This window comes from Cupressus sempervirens, chromosome 11 (genome assembly GCF_028749045.1).
Source record: "Cupressus sempervirens isolate cs-2001-9-10 chromosome 11, ASM2874904v1, whole genome shotgun sequence".
Classification (NCBI taxonomy): domain Eukaryota; kingdom Viridiplantae; phylum Streptophyta; class Pinopsida; order Cupressales; family Cupressaceae; genus Cupressus; species Cupressus sempervirens.
In genome coordinates this window covers 653988285-654007966 of record NC_143128.1, presented here as the reverse complement: position 1 = coordinate 654007966, position 19682 = coordinate 653988285, and positions in this window count along the sequence as shown.

The window sequence follows — 19682 nt, the reverse complement described above, 5'->3', positions numbered from 1 at the left end:
ATCTTCTATCCTTTGATAAATAACAATTTGTTTTGATATATCAGCCAGAACATCTATTCTTTGCTCAGGCATTATGGTATTAGATTGAAAGCCATGTCCTTCTTCCTCAAAGATTGCTTTCTCAAATGAAGGCTCTTTATCCAACTTATCATGTGATGATTTAGAATCTTCTTTGGGTTTCCATACTTTCTTTTGCTAGGTCTTGGTCTTTTTCCCATCCGGAACACTATTCAGATGCTTTTTACCTTTGGAGGGACAGTATTTAACCAAATGCCCTTGTTTCTTACAAGCATAGAAAGAGTTAGGCAGATCTTCAAAAATAATTTCTTGAGTCTTTTTACCAAGTTTGGATATTAGTTCCACCTTTTCTGAGAGATGATTCAGGTCAGCCACTTTAACATAAAGTCTGGCACTTTGAAGTTTGGTTCTGGAAGCTGTAGCATTATCCAGTGCCACTAATTCACCAAAAGACTTGGCAATACCTTTGAAAATGTCCTCATGCCAGAATTCTAAAGGGAGACCAGGAAGTCTAGCCCAAATGGGGGTGGTTAAGAAAAAAGAATTTGAAAAATCCATGTTAGGCTCCCATTTTTTAATTATGAGAGAACATTTACCAAAAGACCATGGTCCCCCACAAAGAACCATATTCATATCTTCAATGCAATTGAAAACAAAGGAGAAGAATCCATTCAACATTGGGGAAATATCAACTTCTCCTCGAATAATCCATTTCCTTTTAACCATTTTTCTAAGAGATTCAAGAACTGGTCTTGCTCCTAAAAATTTACCCACTAGGGTGAAATCCATGGAGGACACAGAAAAATCAACTAAAGGATCTAGAATAAAAACATGAAACTCACCTTTCTCCCAACAAGACTTAGCAGTCACTGGCGGGAAAAGAGAATTTCCTGTAGGTTTCTTTCCAAAAAGAGAAGACCAGGGTTTCAGCCCTTCTAAAAACATTTCCTTGTTAGAATCAGCAACATCTTTCTCCTTCCCGAGATCTTGCCCCAACCCATGAAAATAATCCAATGGGGGGACACGAACCCCACAAGAAGGACCAGATTCACGTAGCTTCTTTCCAATATCCATGTTAGCCAGAGAGTCTGACCTAAAATTCTTCTCAGAACCCCCAACAGATCCTCCAAGGATAGAACATCTTGCCAAATTCTCTCTGACCAGATTCTCGCCTACCTATGAACCAGATATTTTTAATTTTGGTTGAGCACAAGAAGGATCAAATTCACACAAGATCTTTCCATTATCCATGTCGGCCAAGGATTCTATCCCAAAATTCTTCTCAGAACCCTTTCCAGTGCTTGGACATCCTTCCAGATTCTCTCTAACCAGTTTCTTGCCTGCTTGCGAACCAGATATTTTAAATTTTGTTTGAGCACAAAAAGGACTAGATTCACACAAGATCTTTCCATTATCCACGTCGGCCAAGGATTCAGTCCCAACATTCTTCTCAAAACCCCATCTAGTGTTTGGAGGGTCAGTTCCTCCTACCAAATTCTCTCTGACCAGATTCCCACCTACCAATGATCTAGTCAATTCAAATTTTGAAAGAGCGATCCTAGAATCCTCCTCCATTAACACATGTAAAATGCTATATGTTACTTCCCACTAACATTATTCCTATGTTAAAAATAAGAGGAAAAAAACCTTTCAATCCTATGTTGATGTCAAATATATCAAGTCTTTTTGATATAGGTGTGAGAGACCAAATAGCCATGGTGGAATACCCATTGATATAATATGCACCTTTTAGTGTCACCTCAACTGTAATGTCCCCATCTTTTTGGCAACTCAGTGGAGTTCTTAGCCTTTATGTTCTCCAAAGGCTAAGTGGAGAAATAAGAAATTGATTAAATTAATTTCTTATAAAATCATTAAATAAATTAGAATTAAAAGGTGAATTTAGATTTAATTAATTAAATTAATTATTGTATTGCAAGGAGAAGCTTCTAGTTAGTGCATTAACTATTGGAAAGGGGGAAGCCTCTAATAATTTAATTTTCTAGAAGCAAAATTAATTATTGTATTGCAAGGGAGGAGTTTCTAGAGATGCATTAATTATTAGAAGGGGGAAGCTTCTAGTAAATGCACTTAATTAATATTTTATTTCCTTCTAGAAGGGTGAAGGAAAAGTATAAATAGAGGTGGGAGCTTCAGTGTTTAGTATCAAATGATGGTGAATTGCATTTGATAGGAACTTGGATGTACAATTTTGTTCTTAGCATTAGAGGATGTCCATCCTCTCTTGTGACATTCTAGACATCATTTCCTTGGGTTTTGGCCTTTGGAATTCATTGCTATCAACTCATTAATAGGCAGCTTTGACGCATTTTCAGCTACATGCAGATTGGGTGTAATTAGTGAGTTGAATAGTTTGTTATGTATTTGATGATGCTAGATTAAAATTAGTGAGTTGCTATGTATTTAATTTTATTAGTTTGAGAACTAATATTATTTCAGCAGTAGTTCAATTTTTAGTTTGCATGAATTCCTTTTTGTTCATGTTATGTAGTTTAAATCTATGCAAAGACATTAGAATCTCTTTCAGCAATTGGTTTAGTTCTTGGGCATTTCTAGGGTGCCTATTACAGTGGTATCAGAGCTATAAGTCTTGCCATCTTGTGGAGGTCTTATAGGGAACTTGGGACAACTAGATAGAGGGAAAAGTGTTTGACATAATGTCAAAACACTAAAATTAGAAATTAAAAGGGCTAAGCATTTATGTTTGAGCATGTGACAAGGGCTTTATAATTTTTGCAATATCAGAGCAAGACAAAGTAGAAGTTAAGACATGTAGAGAGAATAGTCTAGTTCATCTGTGTAGAGGGGCATATAATCTAGTCATATAGACATAGAGGAGATATTCTTTGAATAAGACAATAGTATGCGTAACCAAGATGATAGGGATATAGGACTAGGCGGAGGCAGGAATATCGGTCTAGATTAGGATGTAATGTTCAGATAGTTATTGGTTACATTAGAGGAGGGGCAATGTATGCAATAGAAGAAAAATAGGTGAATGGATATGATGTTATAGCTTATGGCTAGACAGATGGGCATCAATATTGACGATTTGTATGTTGTTCTTGTGCAAGATGTAGTTGATTCCTCAGGTGGGATCGAGACATGTATAGAGCCACCCAGCTATGACGTTGGCGACGTGGGCATTTTAGTGGAGTTAGTAGATATGGGTTTACACTCTAGTATTATTGATTCACAATCTGGTGTTGATTCATGCATGCAGAGTCAGGAGTCCACATATGAAGCTTTTTCAGGGGATGGCGATGCAACAATAGTGGGATTAGGAGAATGCGAGGATACTATCATATCAATAGCCACTTCTGTGTCAATTGAACCATCCAACGAGGAGTTTAATAGTATGCATGCAGTAGTTGATGTGTGTTCTAATGATGGCACACGTTTTGAAGATTATGATTTTTCATCAACTATAGATCAGTTTAGTTTTTTGTTGCGGTAGTTAGTGTTCTTCCTATGTCCATATATTTCAATGCGACTACACCTATTGTTGATACAATTAGCATGAGTGCATATGGTTCACTTATAGCTACATCTTTTTCAATGCATGTTGGTGACGATCATGATTCCAATCCAATATATATTATGTGGGTGGATACAGGAAAGAAGAGATTTCATAGATCTTCTACGGAGTTGCCTTCTAGTGACATTTTAACTTCTACATCATCAGCACAAGTTTTGGGTGCTAGGCTGTAGGACATGTGGTTGGTCTTGATAATGCTGGTTTGTAGTTGGTTTAATGTCTATAAGGATGTCACATTCTACTTCATTTGAGATCCGGGTGGAGGTTGGAATTCATTGTGTTGCTAGAGTGCTTGAGGACAAGCAATTTCAAGGAGGGCAGACTGTAATGTCCCCAACTTTTTGGCAACTTAGTGGAGTTCTTAGCCTTTACATTCTCTAAAGGCTAAGTGGAGAAATAAGAAATTGATTAAATTAATTTCTTATAAATTCATTAAATAAATTAGAATCAAAAGGTCACTTTATATTTAATTAATTAAATTAATTATTGTATTGCAAGGAGAACCTTCTAGATAGTGCATTAATTATTGGAAAGGGGGAAGCCTCTAGTAATTTAATTTTCTAGAAGCACAATTAATTATTGTATTGCAAGGGAGGTGTTTCTAGAGAGTGCATTAACTATTGGAAGGGGGAAGCTTGTAGTAAATGCAATTAATTAATATTTTATTTCCTTCTAGAAGGGTGAAGGAAAAGTATAAATAGAGGTGGGAGTTTCATTGTTTAGCATTGGATGATGGTAAATTGCATTTGATAGGAACTTGGATGTACAGTTTTGTTCTTGGCATTAGAGGACATCCATCCTCTCTTGTGACATTCTAGATGTCATTCCTTTGGGGTTTGGCCTTTGGAATTCATTGCTATCAACTCATTAATAGGCAGCTTGGATGCATTTCTAGCTACATGTAGATTGGGTGTAATTAGTGAGTTGAACAATTTTTTATGTATTTGATGATGCTGGAGTAATTAGTGAGTTGCTATGTATTTAATTTTATTAGTTTGAGAACTGATATTATTTCAGCAGTAGTTCAATTTTTAGTTTGCATGAATTCCTTTTTGTTCATGTTATGTGGTTTAAATCTATGCAAAGACATAACAATCTCTTTTAGCAACTGGTTTAGTTCTTGGGCATTTCTAGGGTGCACATTACATCAACCCATTTTTATTTGACGCTATGTAATCTCACACTCTTTATTACCCCATCAAATTCCACATCTATAATATCCCACTCAGGTAAAATTAAGACACTACCCTCATTCACAATTCTTCTTCCTTGTTATGGTGTCAAGGCATAGAATACCATGTACATTTCCAATTTAACCTCATAAACTCTTTAATATCAAGATAAATAAGGCTATGAGCCTTTCTATCCTCAAATATCCTTGGTGATTCTCAATACTTATTTTCCACATTAATTTCTAAGATGTAGGAGTCTTGAAAAGTCCATCATCATTCAAAAACTCTATGCATTCATTGATCCTCAGGTCCCTATGGGATTGGCCCTATGTTTCTAAGGATGTTAAATATAGAAGGGGTACAAAAGGAAGGGTAGGAATATTATCATGTACATATACTCTAGGAACAACAATGATATCCCCTTCATCAGTGACATTATCACTTGACACTTACATGATTGTGATAGACTTGCCATCTTCACCCTTCCTTGATTCAATTTTAACTTCCTTCTCTTGAATTAATTTTGTGGGGGAAAATGGGAGTGGCCTTTGAGATGGTTCCCTCCTAGGAGGATTTTCTAAATCTAATATGTTTATTCCTTTTAATTGCCTAAGAGTAGTGGAAGTTTGTCTACTTCCAGCCATGATCTTCTTTCCTTTCTTTTTCCTCCTTTCCTCCCACTTTGAAATAGAATCACTAAAATATTCACCCATTGTTCTTTTAAATGTTTCTTATGATAATGGGTAAAGCCTTATGGGAGGTCTCTCTTATTCCTTCCTTCCCTCCATTGGTTGCTTTGAATCCTTTGTAGCACAACGAGCCAATTTTAATGCTTTAATTCCTCTCCTTTTCTACCTTAGTCTGACATATATTTTATAAAATAAATTCAACAAAATTGACTATCATAGATTTGAGGGTATCCTAACTTGGTTCTAATTTCCTTCTTTCATCCAACCCTTCTTTAAATTCTAGCTAGTTCCTCTTATTTTATTTTTGTACCTCTTCATCATAAATGTTTCTTAAACAACCCTCCAGGAAGTTGATCTCATGGGGCACCTCTTTATAACAATACCCCCCATCATATTAAAGGGATCTAGAATTTTTATAAACTATGACCACCCCACTTTAGTGAGTGTAATGGGTTAACTTTACAGACCTATGCAAAGGAGGGGTAATACTTTATCTTATCCCATCCTAACAATTATTTGACAATAACACAATTTTATTTCTTGCAACCATGAAATATTTCCAGAGCCTATTACATCCTCCCATGTCATGAACATGTTATACTTGAGTTGTAATCTCAACATGATTTCCCCAAAAAAATAAGAGGCTTATTTTACTCCAAGCTACCATGTCATTTAAGGTGTTAAGTATGTTCAATATGCAATACATCCATGCCCAAGATTATTAGGCTTATCTCCATGAGTAGCAAGAGGAATACCATCAAGATCTCTTTCACTCCCCACAGTGGGAAGCATTTCATAAGAAATGTTCAGATTATCTTACAACAAGGATTGGTATACCAAATCAAGAGATGATGCTTAATCTTTCTTAAGTGTAAGCATTTGAAGCCCCAAGCTCCACAGATACAAATTTGATACCTTTAAAAGTAGAAATAATCCACCCTTGAAAGTTCATGTACATGAGATGTTGTCATTGGAGGAAAAATACACCCTACAACAAGTGAAGGTGGAGGAACACATAAAACTAGCCATACGTTCAAAATTATTTCTGAGCCAATATGATGCAAGTTTTGTAGAGAACAACAACGTGATCAAGACAAATTTCTTAGACCCAATGAAATCAAGAGGATTCCCCATAATGGATTTAGAATTGGAGAAAATTAGTATTTTTCCCACAATCATGGTTATTTCAAAGCATGGGGGAGAGTTTTACAAAGAGTTGAAAGTATGCATTTCTCAAAAAGACAATGTCCTAGTGCTAGAGAGTTTCTTTTTTCTTAGCACTTGGAAGGAATTCCAAAGTGCAACAATATATCTATCATGCTTGCTTCTATATCTAGTTAACCACATACATCAAAGGAACAAAAATTGGTAAGAAAGGGCGATTATTTTAAAAAGCTAGTTAATGGATTTGTTAAATTTCTTATTTATAAATATTTGTACATAGTAGAGTAGATGTCTTATCTTTCCAAGATGTGCATGTGCACAACTATTTCTCTCCTAGAGATAGCAATTTTTTCATTTTTCCTAAGGCTGCAAAAGTTGAGAGATTTTTTTTGAAACTATGGGTGGGTTAACGTGTCATTCTCTATTGGTAACTCATTCCCAATGGATTTCTTAATGCAACCATTCTTATGCTTAGTAGGAAAACATCCCCTTTGAGTTGCAATAAATGTTGGCTTTATTTTCTATTAGCCATCTCATCATACCAATCTAAGAAAACTTCAATCCACTAAAATCAGACATAGTTAATTAACATGTACATTCTATGGATAACCTTTGCATAAAGAATGATTCACTATTTCATAGGTTTCACTCTTTTCCCATTGCAAATTTGAAAAAACTTTATTCTCTTCCCCATGGCTTCCTTTTTTTGGATTGACAAGTGTTGCGACCCCCAAATTTTATTGCATTTTCTAAAGTTTTATGTTTTGGATCTCTTTAATGATCAATGACCCTATCTTCTTTTGCATTTTTGCAATATCTTTTTGAGGGTCCTTGCAAAATGGTGACAATCAATGGTTCAACTTTATAGGTGTGTGAATTTTCCCCCTTTATAGATTTCTCCACTTATTAGGTAATGCAAATATAATTTCTGTGATTCTCTTTTTCCAAGAAATTGAGATCATAAATATCATTGAATTCTTTAGTGAAACCTTCTATTTTGACCAAATTCATTAAGCATTTTATCTCTTTCTCTTTCTCTTGTCTTTTGAATTCTGCTATTACTCATGGTTCTTCTTTTCCCATATTTGGTACTTACACTCATTTTGATTCCCTTTAAAATAACTAAGTTAATGGTAGATAGGTCACTTAAAAAATTATGAATGAATTAATGATAAAAATAATGAACTATGACTTCCAAAGAATCCTTGAAAGTAAATATCCTTCACGTACAACTAGTATTAGATAGGGTTTACAACTAATAATCAACACGAGGCACCACATAGAATTCCAATGTTCCTCAAATCACATAAATTGTGTGTATACTATAAACTCACATAGGAAATATAGTAATATAAAACATATGAAACATGTGCCAATTATATTTTTTCATAACTAGAAGAAAGGAAATGTATTTTATGAGTACAAAAGTGACAATTTTTCAACATGTCTTCTTACCAATTGAGGACTTCTATGTATTTTAGATACAAAGGCCTACATGGTACATATATAGTTAGTGGTAGTCACACTTTGAATGTATGAGTTAAAAAGGTACCTAACCATTTTTTTTGAGGAGTTAGGAAGATTGAACACAATGTTATGTTGCAAGAATATGTGTGGTATTGTACTGTCATTTTATATACATAGTCAACCATTTAATACCACCATAACTAGAAATTCAAAATATTTCTCACAATAGTGATATATGTGACCAACAATATTTATCAATTTTTCATGGTGCTAATCGTTTCATAAGAGGATGTTCACTCCAGTCTAATTATTTACACAACTCATTTTTATGTGTTAAAACATATCCACTAAGATATTGGGACAAATTTTTTGAGATCACATACTAATTTGAATGCGTGAGTTAAAAGGTATGACACCTTTTATTTTCAAGAGTTGACAAATTGAACACGATGTTAAGCTACAACAACACCTATGGTGTTGGGCTATCAATTGACATAACAACAAACTATTCAATACTACCATAACCAATAACTCAAAATATTGCTAACACTAGTAATACATATGAGCATGGATATTTGTCTATTTTCCATGATCCTATGACTATGAATAAGAGGATGTTCATTCCATTCTAATTATTTACATGACTAATACTTTCTTTCAGGGAAAGAAAAAGGAAATTGCATCACATTTTTCTTTCATGACATGGAAGTAGTGGTAGGAAAAGCCAAATTAATGAATCCAAAAGATAGAAGGGACACAAAAAACCATAAAAAATAATAAATAGGCATTGGGATGCACTTGTTTCATCATTATAAAGAAAAATAATTCATCCAATAGTAAAGATTTTGATTTGGTAATGTGTTACAGGGAGGTGTCTATTTTGACAAGAAAAAGACATTGTACATGAACATTAGGCAAACATGAGATCATAAAATAATATGCTTTTTATTAATTATTTGTTCACAAAGAAATGTTGGATTAGTAGAATTCTCAACATATATTTAGTTTTGAAAGGGAAATTTTTTTGCAAAGACAGTAAAAATAGAGCTACACATAATAAAATTTATAACATAGTACAAATTAAAACAAAAAAAATATAAACTAATTGTTTATATTGTTAATAAACTACACTTATCAAAAGATATATAGTAGGCAATAGGATTCTTACCCATTAGGAGGTATAGTAGAGAAAAATCCCCAAAATAAAATGAGACCTTGTATCAACACCACAGAGAATCTCAAGCCACTTATTAGATAACACACAATGATTTTTTTTTTTTAAATTGAAAATTTTCTTATAGTTGTCGAAACTAAATTGGAACTAATATTTTAGGGAAAAAATTATAAATTTTCCAATAACGAGGACATTGAAATTCCAAAACACTTTTTAATGATGATGACACAATTCATGGTAAGTAATAAAATTCATTGTGGACTGAAGTGTTGATTGCTAGCCACATAGTAACATTCTCTACATCTCAAAAGAAAAATCAATGTCGATGGTATTATGCCAATTGAAGATTCAAATTTATAGAGAAGTTCATGTAAATGCTCTTCAGAGAGAAGAAGGCATTAGATAAACCATATAATACTGTGCCAATACAAAGACCACAACTACCAAAAAACTCTACAAAAATACCCTCCACCTAAGCACACAGGTCCATATGCATTTCCTCTCCCCACATAAAGAAGGTATTTCCTGATGACTTCAACAATATGGTCTCGAACATTCAAGGAATGTGTGTTTTAAAAAAAAACCTTGATAGAATCATAAGATAGTACAAATTCTATAGGTTGTTACCGTTGACTGATTAGGGTTCCAATATGGTAGTTTCATGGCTTTAAATCCATTGGTTCAGAGAAACAACTAATATAATAAATTTCACAATTCCTGATAGACAATGACACTATCATATATAAACAAATATTGCACTTTGTAACACAATATGATAAAAAATGACATCTAATAGTGACAAAAATCGAAATAGAAGCATGAAGGAAAACATGACACTAGACTATAGTGCACTATTTATGAAACATTGTTGACAATAAATTGTTAGAGCTTCAAACCCTAGATAAAACACAGACCTTGGCTTTAAGAATCTTTAGAGTTTAAAACCCTACAAATAAGCTAGTAAAACCCCTACTCTAAAAAAGATTCAGTTATCTTGACACAAAAAATGACATGGTACATGCGTAAAAATCCACACAAATTTATGCTCTAATTATGAAACATTCATTCATAGAGAAATGTTGGAGCTTCAAACCCTATAAAAACTGATACCTTGGTCTTAAGGAGTTTTAGAGTTTGAAACCCTAGAAATAAAGCTTGACAACTAAGAAATACTTCTCTTGAAAGGGGAGCTATTTGTTCTTTAAAAAACATTACATGATACATGATCAATAGGAAAACATGATATAAAAAAAATACATTTTTCATAAAACTTTCTTTCAAAGAGAAATGTTGAATGTGTAAAATTTTCAGCATAGATATAGCTATGAAAAAGAAAATCTCATAAAAATAGAGTAGAAACTGAATCGTCTTTTCTGAAACAAAACAATTACATGGTACATGAGAAACATGAAAACATGACACCAAAAAGTTATACACTTTTTAGAAATATCCATTCATGAAGTGTCAAATCAAACCTTATATATAACTAGAAACTTGATTTTAAGAAGCTTTACAGTTTGCAATCCTAGAAATATAGCTTGACAACCATTTAAATCATCATCTTAATTCACACTTTTAAAATTATTGCAAACTTAAAATCATTATTGAGTGCATGTAAATGTATATTATATAATAAACTTGTGTCCCTTATTGCCAAGCTTTTGTTGTCCACCAAAACCTATCATTGTTGTCTCTCCAAATCTTACCTAAACAAAGGGAGCTTAGAAAAAGTTTGGAAACACAACACATATCATGCATGATGCAAAATAATTTATCTCTTTCAATATCACTTTATTGATCATCTACAATGAAATTATAGAAACTACATGCCTGGTTTTAGTGTATTTGTAGCTCACTGCATGTTTTCCCCTGATGTGCCATCAAAAGTAAAAAATTAAATGGCTTGCTAACATGTCGTGGAATTTCATATATATATTGACAAAAAAAAAATTCTCACCAACGCATTTCCAGTCCACTAGAATCTTCTTAATCATGTAGTGTATGGTCCAATCCGTGACATCCTTTATGGTCATGTAACATCTATTGTTAAGCCTCCCAATTACCTACATTCACCATCCCATCATGTCACATGTGACCTAGTCTTATCCCACCATGTCATGCAGGTATAATATCCTTCCTTGGTCATAGTGATTATCCACTTAAAGAAAAATAAATTGTATGCCCCTCTTATGACAAATTAAATTAGTGTTTGTATAGTCAATGTCTAAATATAATTGCAATTATCTATATGCTTAATAAAATTGAGTATGTATATAAGTGTGTTTGACTTGTATTGAATGATTATTAAATAGTATTGAACAAATTAGCATAATATTTTTTTTGTCAAAAGTAGAGTAATAATATTTAATTTGATATTTGAGAAGAATATAAAATCTTATATAGGCATAAATATGGTATTCTTTGAAATCAAGTATAGTATATAACTATTAATGCTTGTCTTGGAATTTTTTATAAAATTTTTTATCTTATACAAAGAAAAATATAAAGATTAGGAAAAAATTTTCAATAGCTTATCTATTTTGTATAATAAACACTATAGATTTGTACTCTTCACTTTACTTAATTTGTCTTAGCTTCTTTGACTACTTTTAATAATTGTGAGGTTAAAATAGCTATAAATACTTCTAGAGGGTTGTTAATAAGGGAACACATGTTTACTCATGATTTTAAAAATATAGCTTGCAACATTAGATTATTATTACTCAAATCTATATGCATATGTGAATAAGATGCAAATATAGTATTTGAATCTTTTTAAAATGAATTTATTAATTGTCTTTAAAGATAAAGACATAGCCACACATCTCACAAATCTATATTTAGTTTCTCTTAGGTGGGAAGAGTATTGGAGGAATTTAACCAATTCCAATTTTGAAAAGGGAAAGGACAAGTTTGTTATGTCAAATAAATCAATCAATATGTATAATATGTGTAAGTGTAATAAATAATTGGATGAGTTTAAAATGTAATGGGGTGACAATAAGCTAATTTGTCTAACTTTTGGTATGAATGACATAACATCAATATTTTAACTACATTTTTATTTTTGTTGGTTATAGCTAGCAAATTATTAATAATATGAAACTCATGTAAATTATTGATTATTCAAATTCCATGTATAAGTTATCATAGTAAAATTAAACATAATTTTTAAATAGATAGATTATTGAAAGACAACTTTTTTGTTTTGTTTCATATTTATTTATTTATTTGATTAAGGTAAAGTAGTTTTACAATAATAAAAAAACCAAGTCACAAATACATTAAAAAAAAAGAGAGATAGTCATAAACCATCAGTAAACCATATGCTAAATAGATGCTAATAAAAAACAAAAAAGAACAAGACCCAACACAACTACAATGTCATAAGTATATTTTTATTCTTGTGGATCTTCCTCATTAATACTCCTAACATTATTAGCATTTCTCTATTGGAGTGACACCCTTTTCCTTGCTTCAAAGTCTCGTAGTAGGCCCAATAATTGTGCATTTTTTCATCTTCTAACTAACAAGGTGTTATTATATGTTTTCCTAGTTTATGTATCCTTTAAATTAAAGTAACTAAATCTGAAATAAATGATAAGGAATTTATACAAAGATATATTTTTCTTTCAACTAAATATATTAGTAGGGATCCAAAAGGTGGTTCATCTCATAAATGCTTGATCTTGTAATATTCAAATTGATCCTTGGTAAAATATGTGGTGTTGAGCAATGGACTAGTAGGATTCTTCTAGCTCCATATTTAAGATCCATTGACTAGTCCCTCTCGCATACCCATGTGAAGCCTAGGAATGGGTTTTTGATAACTTGTCTTTATTTGATCAATCATTTAGCCAGAAATTAAGATTTTCAACTTCTTCAATTTGTTGGAACCATCTAATCCAAGAAAATAAAAACTCACTAGCCATGATTCTAATATTAAGGATAAATGTATCTTCAAGAAAGGAATTCAACATTCAGTGAGCTCCCAAACTCCTCACAATTTCACTTGGATATACTAGGGATATTTGTATTTCAACTTTAAAATTATATAGACAAGGTTATAATGGACATAGAAGACAATGTACCCCCAACTTAGGTACTATGGTGCCTTCCAATTTTTTTTTTTGTATAATTAAGGACTAGATGTGACTTAATATACAACCTTAAAATTTCCCCCTAAATACCATCAATGAACATTTTATCCTAGCCTGCCCATTTTTGCCACCTTAATAATTTTTAGTGATGTAATCTTAGATAAACTAGCTAAAATAAGTTTGACCTACAAAAATAGTAGTTTAAGGCTAACCTTCATCCCAAATCAATGTTTAAAATATCTTGTATGTACAACTTCCAACCAAAACCTACCTTAAATTCTCATGTCTTCTCCATACTTGTCCCTTTTATTGTAGAATCAAATCCTTTATGAACTAGTTTGGTCTTCTCCCCATGTTGTTATTATGGAAAATACATTTTATCGAGACATACCTATCCACTTCCACTTACCATGGTCACAAAAAGTTTCATTTTTTGGTTTATTGACTTCCCACAATAATACTTAGCTCATTCATCTTACTATTGTCAAATTTATTTGGAATTTTGGATGTTTTCTTGTGCTACCACACTCTTATTCCCTATATACTTTATCAAAATTCATTCTCAATAATTACAAACCAATTTTTTTTAAAAATAAATTTTTCAGTCAAAAAGTGTCGGCATAACTATCAAAGAACTAAAATTAGAGACTTTCTAGGTAGACCATTTATAATATAGTTTTTATTGATGCCAAGAAAAAGTTGAATTATCAAACAATGCAAGAAACAAAATTGGTGAAACAAGGAAGAAAAATAGTACAATCCTAGTTATAAAGGGACTAGAGTATGGTGAAAATAGACAAGTGAGATGAGTGATCCTCACAAACATACTTAGACAAAGTGGGTTGAGAATAAGTTGACATCAGGAAGAAGTCTAAATGAGTGGACAAGAAGCAGAGACTAGTCCCTAAGAAGATAGGATGAAAATGGAGTTTTCAATGAAGCATCAAGGAAAAAGGGAAAGGGAAATAAATGTGTGACTAAAAAAATCATAGGGAAAGTGAAATTCATATGACATCTTAGAGAATGTAGGAGTTGTCACATCAGGCTTCAATGGGAAGACACATGGGAAAGTCCAAATTTGAATTCTTGTCAACAAGTAGATAGGACCTAAGTCACACAAAAATAGTGACTTTTTATTTTGGATTAGTGTGTATGACATAACACAACCTATAGAAAATGGTGCATGAGAGAGGCAAGAGAAATCAAAATTTAAATTCTCACATTAGCATTTGAAGGTGATTGTATAGGAACCATATATGGTCATTTACTTTTGAATGAACAAGTAGATTGCACATTGAAAAGTTTTAATTCTAGAATGCTAGATTGTTACAAATAAATAGAGAAGAAGAAGAGAAAACACAAGGTGTCGAGGGTGTAGACAAAGTGATGCAGCGAGGATTTGAGTGTACCCCTAGTGGAAGTAATCTATATCCTTGCAAATAAATGCACATTGGAAATACAAAAACAATGCAAGATCTAATACCAATTCTCAAGACTTTATTCATAAAATAATTGTTTACATGCAATATGCCTGACTGTAAGGCCTTTCGAGTTAGGGCCAAATACAAAAAGCAATTACAAAATAGTTTTGCAAGATCCCTCAAGATCCAACTCCACACTAATCCAAACTAGTCTAGATCTACACTCTGGTATAAAACCCCAAGGAAATCCCAACTTGTGCACACAATCCCACCAAGCAATCTCTTTGTTTACCAGGCCTCAGCTACTAGCCCTTCTTAAAATTTTCTCTTCCACTTCATCCTCTTCTCCAAGCTGGATGACTCTATAATATGACTTAAGACTCCACAAAACACCCTTGATTATACCTAACTAAGCCACAAGTTTTCCTAACCCATTATAACTTAAAATAAACCCTTACATTAAGTGCCCATGCAAGCTACAAGTCAGTTGCAACACAAATTAGATAACAATACACAATTTAAATGCCAAAAGTCTACTCACAGACAACTTAGGCACCATAGAGACCAAAGCCAAACCAAGTCTTAGAGACCACCACCGAGCATCAACATCTCTCCCAACCATAACTGAGCTCCACCACATACTAAGCTAACTTAGGCAACACTACTACTGAGTCCCAATGCAAACCAAGCCACAATATACACTGAGTTCCTCCTCCACAAACTAAGCAACTTGGGCAACACTATAGTCAAGCTCCCAGAGTAAACCAAGCTTATAGTATCTACTGAGTTCCCCAAGAATTGTCAAATGCCTTCATTAACTGAGTCACTTGGTTAACACAACAACCATGAACAACTTAGAATCAAGTAAGTACCACCTCTTTATTGACCAAGTCCTCCAACTCCAAATCCAAAATACCCCAACATGCATGATTTCCAACCAAGGATGCTCCTGCATCACAAAGTGTTTTGAATGAAGCCAAGGGAGTCGAACACATAGTGAGAAGAAGTGTTGAAACCTAGAAGAGTTTATCACATGAAAGTTTAAGTCTAAGTTGTAGAGCCAAGGAAATGCAAGAAAGTTGTAGATCAATGTATAAGCAATAGAGTTATTTGAATAAAGCTAAGGGTAAGCACACCAAGATGGTGTACAAAAGGGTGATATAAGTGGACACCATATTTTTGAAATTGGGTCAACCTAAACTTGGATGAGACATTTGAGGGTCATCAATCAAAATGAAAAGATGTGCAAAAAATATAAATTGTAGTACTATGAATCTACTTTCTAAACTACTAGATTTTTAAAAAAATAGATAAGATTAGGTGGGTCAAACCCTATGAACACAAAAAATAGTTCATGATTTTTCAAGAAAATAAACATAGTTTCTTTTGTGTGCAACACAAAACAACTAGTTATATTCAATATCTTGTAAATCTCTTTGGTTGGATGATAGTTAAGAGTGATATCTAGAAGTTGTATATTTTGTGTAATTTTATAATGAGTATTTTTTTTAATGAATTATTGAAGTGAGTGAATCCTAAAATATTAGTATCTATTTGTGGAAAAAGTATAACTTGCATCAAAATAATAATAAATGCCAACTTTTTAAAAAAGTATATAGAATGATGTCTAGAAAAATCATATGGAATTAATTTTTTATTTTGTTAAGTATATTAAAAGTTATTAGAAAAAAGATAGACATATGTCTATGAGGACTATGAAGATACCGGTGAACCTAATTAATGTTTACAAAGTTAATGTTGTCGAAAAAATAAAAAAAGTTATATATTAAGAAGGTAAGAAGACATGTAAGCTTATGATGGTCATTTCAAAGATACCAACTTTATCATTTGGAAACCTGATGAAGGTAAAGAAGAGAATTCATCTTAGAAGATTAAAAAACATCTAAAGGATTGAAATTGGAGGAAAAATGAACTCCCAAGCCTTTGGGTCAACTCCAAAGGCTAATTTCAAGCCATAACCCAATCAAATTTAGATTGTCAAATAAATCGATTGAGATATCAAAGGAAAAAAATGTGTTACCATGTTTAAATAACTTGATCGGGTTATTTTTATGGATAAATATCAATTGAGTTATTTGAGTGAATGCAAAATATTACACTCACATAACCCGATCAAGTTACTATGACAATAATATAACTTGATCATTCTCCTCATTAACATCAATAACAAAGGCAATTTACCTTTTATATGGAAGTGCTCTGCAATTTTTGAATTTTTTTCTCGCCTGGCTCCCTGTGCCTAGCTTTGGTTTCGGCTTTGGCCCTTGGCAATCTAGCCTCTACGTCTAAACCTACATGGACTCTTAGCTATGGATTCATTGATTGGATCAACAACTTTTTGATTTTTTCCCACCTGGTTCCCTGCGCCTAGCTTAGGCTTCGGCTTTGGCCCCTGGCTTCGATCCTGCCTCTGTGCCTGGATTTGACTTTGGCTCAGCTTCTATTCTTGGATTCGGCTTTGGCTCCAATGTGGGTCCTGATCTTACTCCAATGACTGGCTTTGGATCGAGTTTTTTCTTGTGTTAAGCTTTATGGAGGTCCCTTTGACTTCTAGGGTTTGTTTTCCTAGTGTGGGTGGTTTAGCCATTTCCTATGCTAATGTGGCTACCTTTGATGCTGGTCTTGGTGGACTTGCTAATAAGCCAAGGCTTCATGATACTGTGCATTCAGGGGCTTTGATTGTGGTAACCCTTTAAAGATTGATTTAAAATATGATATTATTGATGAGATCTAAAGTTGTATGGTTGACTTCTCAGCCAATGCTGCTATCTTTTATTTTAAGGGTTTTTGGCCTTCTTTGTCAGACTTGCATGCTTGGATTTCCCATTTTTGGGACCCCATAATTTCAGAGACAACCCATATTTACCCTTGGCCTAGGGGGTTGTTCATTGTTAAATTTGAATTTGTTGTTGATAGAGATGCCATCCTTCACCATGTTTTCTATTGGGAAGCGAAGTCTCCCTTGATGGCTAAACCTTGGCATAAAGATTTCAACCCATTGATAGAATCTTTTAATATGTTCCCTATCTGGGTTAGGTTGTTGAATCACCCCCTTCACCTTTGGGTAGATTCTATTTTGGAGGAGGTGGGGAGATCCCTTGGTGTATTCTACTTGATTGATAAGGATTCATCCAATGTTTTTCAAACTACGTATGCTCGCATACTGGTTGAGATTGATGTCTCTAAGGGACTTCTAGAAATGATTTCAGTAGCTTCTACATTAGGATTATGGAATATCCTTCTTAAGTATGAGGGTATCCCCTTCCACTATAGGAAGTGTCGCAAGACTGGTCACCTAGCTTCTGGCTGCTCCACTGGTAAATCTAGACCGAAGATGCTCCCTTCTTGGTGGAAAGGGGCCTCAAATGATCACTACACAGTCCACAAGGTCCTCTCTGTAGGTGATGTTGACTCTCTTCAAGATATTTTGGTGGAGGATTCTTCTATTGTTCCTAGCTCTTTGGCAAAGGATCATCCTTTGGCATCTTTGGTTGCAACAAATCAATCTTTTGTTTCTGCTATCCCATCTTCTAGTGATTTGATGGAGGATCCTCCTTTGGCTCCTTCTGTGGATGCAACTATTCTATATTCAGGTGTCCTGAGGGCACCCACCTCTTTGGTTCCTTCTCAAGTTGATATTCCTTCTCTTGTTTTTATTGCTTCTTCCTCTACTGCAGTTTTTCCCCTCGCTTCAGGGGTTTCAGGGTCTGGTTGTGGCATTGCTGCTTCTCAGAGATAGCTAGCTGCTAGTTTGGTGGGGGTTGGAAGGACCTCAGTAAAAGGAAACATGGTCATGCCCTCCACTTCTTCTTTATCAGGGTTGGACCTTCCTGTGCCTTCTTCTCTGGTTATAGATATTCTCGTTGCAGCCTCTTCCCTAGTCTCAGGGATTTCTGGGCTTGGCTCTGGTGTTGCTAATTTATGGTGGTAGAAGGCTGCTAGCTTGGTGGAGGATGGATGGACCATAGTAAAAGGAAAAAAGATCAATCTGTCCACTGCCTCTTTTGATATGACATTACGTTCTCAAAAGAAGGGATCTAAAGGCAAAGCATGACTAGTTTTTTTGGCCTGTCATACTTTTTTTGTCCCCTAGCTTTTGGCCTATTGTATTTTGTTGTGTATCATGGTTGGGGACTTTTTTCCCTTATCTTCTTTTGGTTTCAGGAGCCTAGAAAAAACCTATGTTGGTGGCTGTTATGTTGCCACTTTGGTCACCTTTTGTTTGGTGATCTGTTGTTTTGGCATTTTTTTTGGCCGTTGTCCTTTGGCTAGGCTGTAATTGCTTAATTTTAGCCTTTTGTATTGTTTCAAACTTCGGTTTCACGATCCCTGTAAAACTTGTTTATCTAATCAAAAACAATATAACCCGATCAAGTAATCTCTATCATAAATTAAATAAACATTTATAAAAAATTCAAACATAATTAAATATTTATAATTATATAACTAAATTAATATGTAATTAAATATTATATATATTATATGTATATTATATATAACTTGATATTTATAAGTATATAACTAAATTCATATAATTAAATATTTTTATTCTATTTTTGTATATACAACTACATATATTCATAATCTCTCTCTCTCTCTCTCACACACACACACACACACACACACACACACACACACACACACACACACACACAATAACCCTTAACACCCACTCCCTCTAACCTATAACCCTTCTCTGTCTAAGGTAACCCCTAACTTTGTCTCTCCTAAAATCCCTAACCCTTCATCTCTCTATATAAATTAATCCCCTATCTCTCTATATAACTCCTAACCCACCCTTCTGTCTCTTTCAAACCCCTCACCTACCTCTCTCCCTCTCTACTAAACCAATAACCTACCTCTATCCCTCCCTCTCATACCCCTAACCCATATCTCT